Below are 7642 nucleotides of genomic sequence, written 5' to 3' on the forward strand. Positions count from 1 at the left end.
CAAGTCATGACCGTCAGACTTGGGAGAAAAGGTCCCGCTGGTGCAGGGGGATGACAGTGAGCAACTGGATGCAGTGCAGAAGGAAGGTGTGAGAACGATGAGAGATGTGTGAGGTTTCCTATCAGGAGCAGGAATGCAGTGCCAACACTGTGGTCCCTGCTGAGGACTGAGGTGGAGGAGCGAGGCTGAGATGGGTAGTGTTCAGAATTAATGAAAGTTGAGGCCTGTCATCCAGGGTGAAGTAGGAAAAGAGGAGAATGGAGCCAGTAACAAAATAGAGATGAAGGAAGGAGTTGAATGTTGAGGAGTGGGAGGAGAAGCAGGAGCATTAGGAGGAAGAGTCATTATGATCAAGTCAGGGTACTGTCAGGATGGGGTGGATTGTGTGGAGCAGAATACCCAAATCACACAGTGACAAGAACAGAGAGGCAGATGCTCCCTGAGAGCTTTATCAGAGCATGACTGGAAGGATGTGAAAGGAAGCAAAACAGGCTACAGGGAACTATGAATGTGGGGTTCTAGAAGGAACTCATAAGCCTGGGTCACAAGGCCTCATGGGAAGAGGGTGAAGAAATGGTGCAGCCAGTCTGATGAAGCAGTGGGTGTGGATGAAGGTTAGGTGTGTGCAAGGGAGGGGGGGATGCAGGTTCAGAGAGCCACAGAATACACCAGAGCATCAAAGAGGGTATCTGAAGGGGCTTCAGACATTGAAGGTGTGACATAGGGCAGAAGAGATTACAGCATGAGAAAGGATTAGCTGGGCACAGGAGATGGGAGAGGAGGTGTGGAGTTTGGAAAAATATGAGAGCATAGAAGAAGAGCTGGACCACTGGACCAAAATGAGAAATAGTAGAAGGAGCAAACAGCTAAGAGAACAGAGAGTACAGAGAGCTCAGGAAAAGGCACCACACCACACCAAAGAAGAGGAGAGAGAAGAGTAAACCAGGTAAGCCAAGCTGGGAAGGAAGAGAGTTTGGGCAGGCCAGCTAAAGCAGGAAACAGAGATTGGGAAGGCATCTACTCTAGGATTACCATGCTAATGAAAGACATGGGGAGATGATAACAGCTTTGAGGGAAGGCCCCAAAGGTAGGAAACAACTTTGTCTAATGCAGTGAAACTAAGAAGCTAGGACAATTACTAGTGAGATCAGACAGAAGTTGACTCAGATAGTACACTAGAGACAAAGAGGCTAGTGACACTGCAGCGATGACAGTTTTAGGAAGGGAACAGACAAGAAGGGAAAAATCACTGGAAGGTGGCAGAGAATGCTACAATACAAGCACAAATTTCAGGCAAAATAGGGGTGGTGGTGGTGGTGATATAAAGGTTAATTTATATCCAAGTAGAAAGAAAGCTATTAAAGCTGCCAGAGGAATGTAGCAGATAGAGATTGGCTTTCACCTAAAAGAGCTGATTGGAGAGACAACACTTGGAAGGTACATAAGGGGCAGTAAGTAATGAGTTTGCAGACGGTCAGTCTTGATCGTGAGCTGATTACGAAAAGGACAGGTGGGATCCAAAGTTCCCATATGGAGGTGTCTGCAGGCATCAGGAGACAAGTCACCATCAATGTCAAAGCACAGGAGCACAGCAGAGAAGAAAATCCAAAGCCCAGGCATCTACAAGGTAGTATTCTTAAGAGAATATGGCACAGAGCCACTGTGACTTATGTTAGATCCAGAACATGGGAGAGTGTTTACATGCAGTAAGTTGCACAGGCAGTATTGATAGATAATCTCAGGAACATGGAGATGAACCCATGGACACCAAGTCCAGAATGTGGGTAAAGAGGCTTGTAAATGGTGGAGGAGCATCTGTTGATCAATGCTGAGAAGACATTTTGTAGGGTTAACTCAATCCATTCTTCCCCTTTTCAGGGTGGCTAGAAGTCTGTAATTGGCTGACATAGAAGGCCAGGTGGGGTAAGAAGTTGACATTGGAACTCACTGAGCATTATGAGTTTAGTATTGGGGGTAAAGAAGGTAGGCAAATGAAAAGGGAGGAAACTAGGCTCTAGGAGGAGAGGGCTTTGGAGCTGTGTGTGGGCTTCTATTCTGGGCCAGCTGATTTAAAGGGCAAGAGAGGACATGGAACAACAGGCTAGAAAATAGTAATTACTTAAGAAGAAGATTTTAACATCTGAAAATGGGTGTATGAAGGTAGCATGCCAATGCTGAAAGCAGAAACAAATGAAATTGGACAGCCTATGATCAATGGAGGTTCTTTTAGAGGGGAAATGGAAATGATTATTAGAAAGGAGAAAACAAGAGCTTTGTGGGAATTTGTTTCATGGGATGGGAAGAAAGAGGTTGAATTATTATTAGCAGGGGAGAAGTGGACAAAGGCTACCAAGAAAAAGAAAAGGTTGGAATCAATGGAAAAACTGGTAGTCAAAGACCCTGAAGAGACAGTGGGATAAGGAGAAGAGGGAGCAGTGAGAATGGGTTAAAGTGAGTTGATCCTTATGAAGAAATGAGGAGTATGGCTTAGATATGAGGCAGGGAGCCTTCTCTTGGCTAAGAAAGAGAAAAACGCAGCAAGAAAAGATGTGGGGAGATTTCTGATGAGGAGGAGAAAGACAGCTATGGAAGACAGATGGAGATGAGGCACTAGGTTGGACAGACAGCACAGAGTATGGTAGAAGTGGCACAGGCTAGTAGCGACATAGACAGAGACTGGACCAAAGAGAAGGAAGTGGTTCCAAGGCTACATGAAGGTAAGCACATCATAAGCTCATGGAGGTGGGGCATAAGAGGGGATAAGAGAGAGGGGGAGAGGGAGCTAGAGAAAGGGAGAGAGAGAATAGAAAAGGGATAGAAAGTAAATGCTGTCGAGGGTGTAAACTTTTGGTCAGATTCTTGGGATCTAGTAGGAAAGGGTGGGTGGATTTAAGGTGGGGTTTGGGATAGGCACTGAATGAAGGTAGACTGGGCTAGCCTAGAAGGCAGGGTTGAGAGTAGTAATGTTGGAGGTGGAATTGAGGACATAGGCATAGAGGTAACAATTTTCTAGAACTGAGCTTGTAAATTCTATTTTGAGTGATGAGGATGATTAATGCAAGTTGAAGAAGTCTTCAAAGAGAAGAAACTAGAGCAGCTTTAAGTATAGTAAAAAGGGGGGGGGCAAAAGCAAGGGGCCATTTTTATGGGAAAGAAGAGATTTGTATAAAAGCAGTATGCTCTGCAAAGGCTCGTTGTGTCTCTGCTTAGAAAGAGGAAGGGAGATTTAAGGAAAAGAAATCAAAGTCCAGAAAAGATCAGGGTGGAATCAAAGATATTGACATAAGGATGGGAAAGTACAATGGGTAGGGTCTTCAAGAGAATAATTCTCATAAGGACTGGAGTTGCAGTATGTCATGTTTGTGAAGGGAGTGAACACAGGAAGGAAGGAGGTAGTTGGAGGAGAATGTAGGTCTCAATGCATGTAAGAGTGCTTGATGCTTGAGTGAGGACATAAGTGGTCACCACCCGAAAGCGAGGAGCATGGAATGGGAGAACAAAGGCCAGGGAGGACAGGGGGCCATCCACAGCAGTGATTCTTAACCGAGGGGGGGGTGGGGGTTCCACCAGAGGGGTGGGTGGGCACGGCCCCCAGGTGGCCTATCAGAACACCAGAGGTGAGGCAGTGATCTGCTCACAAATACTAACAATAACACCAGTTAGAAGATGGTTCTGATAGGCTACTGGGGGGCCGTGCACCCCTGGGTGAGAATCACTGGTGGAAGGCGGGGGGGGGGGCCTGGAGTTGGCTACAGAGAAGGAAGGGGGAGCAGATGGAGGCTGTGAGTCCAGGCAGATGGAGACATCAAGTCATGACCGTCAGACTTGGGAGAAAAGGTCCCGCTGGTGCAGGGGGATGACAGTGAGCAACTGGATGCAGTGCAGAAAGAAGGTGTGAGAACGATGAGAGCTGTGTGAGGTTTCCTGTCAGGGGCAGGAGTGCAGTGCCAACACTGTGGTCCCTGCTGAGGACTGAGGTGGAGGAGCGAGGCTGGAAGAGATGGCTGATCCATAGGTATGATGGGTATGTGTGGCTGGTTGTCCATGGAGAGGCAGGTTGGGGAACTCAGGGAACGAGATGAATGCTAAAGGAGGAGGAAAAGGAATCATGGACTGGAGGACCCAGGAAGAGAGCTTTCAACCCACCAGCAATTCAGAGTGAGGGTGTGTGGGTACGTGGTATCGTGTGTGGGAACAAAATGAGCACAGAAGACAAAAGCATGCATGGATAGGAACACAGTAAAGCATGAAAGATCCATTTTTCCTGTGCACGTTTTTAGAAGAATGTGAAAGGCAATGTGATATCAACTCATGCTGCAGATGTAGAATGCTGGGAGGATCCCTTAGTTCGGGCCATGAGAAGGCAACTTTGAGTGCCTAGGTATGGGAGTATAGTGGTATAGTATGACTCCAGTTTAGTGGATGCAATGAAACACTGGGCACCAAGGGTAGCTCAGAAAGGGAGCACTCATGGAACTGTCTACTAGATCAGCTAGAGGATTTACAGACAGAAAGCTCAAAGCATAGCAAAGCATATGAATAAGATAGTATTTTATTATGCACAAGAGAGAAAAGCAAAAGAAATGGTTATTCAGAGCCCAGAAGTAAGAGGTTAGAGGTTTTCAACCCGAGGGAGACCTGTGATAGCTAAGACACCCCATTTGGCAAGAATGAGAAAGAAGAAAATGAAGTAAGTAGTTTAGCAGGAAAGAAATAAAAGGGATGATCAGAGGATTAAGGAGGGCATTACATCAGGAGAGATATGGCAAAGACCATGGGCATAGGAATAAAAATAGGGAACATGTAGAAACTTGGTCTTAATGCAGGCAAAGTGCCTAAGAGGACCCAGGGAAGACAAAGAACATGGCAGAAGACAAGTGTACAGCAAAGAAGCAGATGAGACCAAAGCAGAATGAGGGAGGGGTGGTCATGGGTACTTTATCACTGATGTACATAAATGAGGGAGAGGATCCAAGTATGTCACTGACTTTAACATAAACATGGAAGGTGAATTTGGACAGCAGATGGACTCAGCACTGCTAGCTAGGCACAAAGAAGCTTACAATAGTGGCAACAATGAGGACAGGTCAACAGCACAGCAGACACCAAGGGAAAGATTCCTGAGTCTATGGATTGGTTGGGAGGTGACAGAACAAGCAAGGCTGGATGCTGAGAGGGAAGTGGAGGGTTTCTGGAAAACAATAGTAGAGAGGCATAGAGGAATACCATGCAAAATCTAAATTCATATTCAGGGCAGAAAGAGAGCCTGCAGTTGGCTGCCATGGGGAAGTGTCCAGTGGGAGTCAAGGTGGATCAGAGGAGCTGATAGAAAATGAGAAGACTCAGTTCAGGAGAAAATGGAAAGATCTTGTGAACTGGTTTTGGCTAAAGCAAATGGGCCACTATACAAAAGGGGGAGTCTGGATGTAAAGCTCTCTAAATGGGGGCGTTGTCAAATCTCAGGGGACAAGGTAGTAGGATGGGAATATCAGTGTCAAGTTTCAGGAGAAAAGAAGTGAAGCAAACTCCAAGTGCTGCAGAATAGGACCCTTAGGAAAAGATAAAGTAAAGGGTCAAAGCGACTTGGCTTTATGACATGCACTTTATGACAGCTCTTGAACAGATGGCACTGGAAGGCAACCTCAGGGATATGGGGAAAGTGGAAAGAATTGAGTATGTGGGTAGATATAGGATGCATGTAGATGGTGGAGGCACAGCCGGGTACCAATGCGGAACAGCCACTTCGCAGTGACCACTAAATCTGTGCTTCCACTGTTTTAAGACTGGCTGAAAGGAGAGAGGTGTGCTGTACAACAGAGAGACTGCAGGGTCAGGGGATTAGTGAGCCTTAATGCAGGGGATCTTCTAACCTCATGAAGTTTGTAGGTTTAGTTTGAGAAGGTAAAGAAAGTAGGTAACAGTATTTTTACAGGATACAGCAAGGTTCTAGGGATTTGAGGATTAGGAGTTCACGGGCTAGGTTTTTATTGTTATTTGTTTTATTTTCTTGTCAAAGAGAAAGAGATAAAGAAGAGATACAGGATGAAGATTGGCATGTGTATAAACAGTAGGACTTCAAAACTGAGTGAGTGTTAATCTTATAATGTAGTGGGCCCATATGAGAAAAGAAAACAAGAGTGACCTGGACTATAGGGCTGATAGTGAGAAGGCAACTGCCACAGAGTGCAGTCCACTTTTTTGAAAACGATTCTGGTACATTAGAAACAAGAGAAGAAGGGAAGCTTCAAAGGCAGCAGTGTAAAGACTTTTGAGGAGCCCAGTGTCTCTGATGAAAGACAACTCCCACTGCAATCCAAATCATTGCAATGATAAAGCAAAAGCAGCCTAAGTGTATCTTGAAGCCGGAATGAATGGAATATCAATAAAGGCGACAGCTGTTGGCTGAAGAAGAGAAGGTGATAGGGAGAGTCTTCCTGCAAATGGGTCCAGGAAGACTCCTATGAAGAACAGAGCAGGGGAGGGGATGAAGTGGCAGACACTAGGTGGCTGAGAGAAGTATAAGCCTCAAAGAAATGGGAGGATGAATTCTGTAATGTAGGTAGGAAAAAGAGGAACAGGCAACAGGACAATAATGCAGTCCCAGGGTGGCAGTCACTTATGGAAGACAAATGTCGCAAAAGGCACCCAGGGAAGATGGAGAGCAAGAGTAAGGTGGAAGGGAGAGAGGCTGGCAACAACAGGCTAGGAAGCAGAGGAGAGGTGCCAGAGTGGGAACGAGGGCACTAGGATGACTCTGCCAGCCTTCAAGGCTGGGGATGGGGAAGGCAAAATGGAAGATGAGTTTTTAAAGCCTTGAAAGTGCTTGGATACTGCAGCTTTGGCCAGGTTCTCTGTACAGACTGGTGAGGGATGGGTGGCTGGCAGGGAAGGTTGGCTGGCTAGGGTGAGGTTTATTTGTAGTGGGCTGAACATGGGGAGATGAGAGGGTTACGTTGAGAAGGTACAAGCCAGGATACAGGTATTGAGCTTAGCCCATAAAAGACTCCACCTTGAGTACAGAGGCTGATAAATACAGGCTGGTGACTAAGCTGAGGTTCCTAAAAGATAGAGAGCAGCTGCAGCAGGGAAAGGGGGGTAAGGATAACAATGGTGAAGTGCTGATCTGTAACAACAGGACAGATATGACAATAGAATGCTCTGCCCAGAATCTTTGTGATACTGTAAAGAAGAGGGAAGAATCAGAAGTGGGACGGGGGATAATAAGCAAGCACAAGGCCCAGGTTAAAGTAAAGACTGTTGTCAGAATGTCTGAAAGTCCTAATTGCTGGAAGTTATGAGGAATGAGGAGGAATATATTTGTTTAAAGTTCTCTTACACAAACTAGGCTCCCAGAACATTGTGTGTGAAAGGAAACAGAGAGAAAGGAAGTGATTCCAATTATTGAATGTTGGGTCTGTACAACAGATGCTTGAGTGAGGACACCAAATGGTCACCACTAGGAAGTCAGAATTGTGATATAGGAGAAAGAAGATCTGAGAGAAGAGGGTGTCATCCACTGCAGTGATTCTTAACAGGGGGTGGGTGGAGGGGTTCCACCCGAGGGGTGGGTGGGCACGGCCCCCAGGTGGCCTATCAGAACACCAGAGGTGAGGCAGTGATCTGCTCACAAATACTAACAATA

General features: G+C 46.1%; 1 protein-coding gene and 1 long non-coding RNA gene across 4 annotated transcripts in view; one reads left to right on the forward strand and one right to left on the reverse strand.

The window, feature by feature from the left end:
* Copg2 (coatomer protein complex subunit gamma 2) overlaps positions 1 to 7642 on the reverse strand; it is a 125959-nt gene that overhangs the window by 8384 nt on the left and 109933 nt on the right. The window lies entirely within an intron of this gene.
* The window catches only part of LOC113458135, a 12248-nt gene continuing 8345 nt past the window's right edge, over positions 3740 to 7642 (forward strand). Inside the window, exon 1 of the long non-coding RNA XR_003378566.1 lies at positions 3740 to 4056. This is a non-coding gene — a long non-coding RNA (uncharacterized LOC113458135). The remainder of the gene's footprint in view (positions 4057 to 7642) is intronic.

Source organism: Microtus ochrogaster, unplaced genomic scaffold (genome assembly GCF_000317375.1).
Source record: "Microtus ochrogaster isolate Prairie Vole_2 unplaced genomic scaffold, MicOch1.0 UNK4, whole genome shotgun sequence".
NCBI classification, from domain to species: Eukaryota; Metazoa; Chordata; class Mammalia; order Rodentia; family Cricetidae; genus Microtus; species Microtus ochrogaster.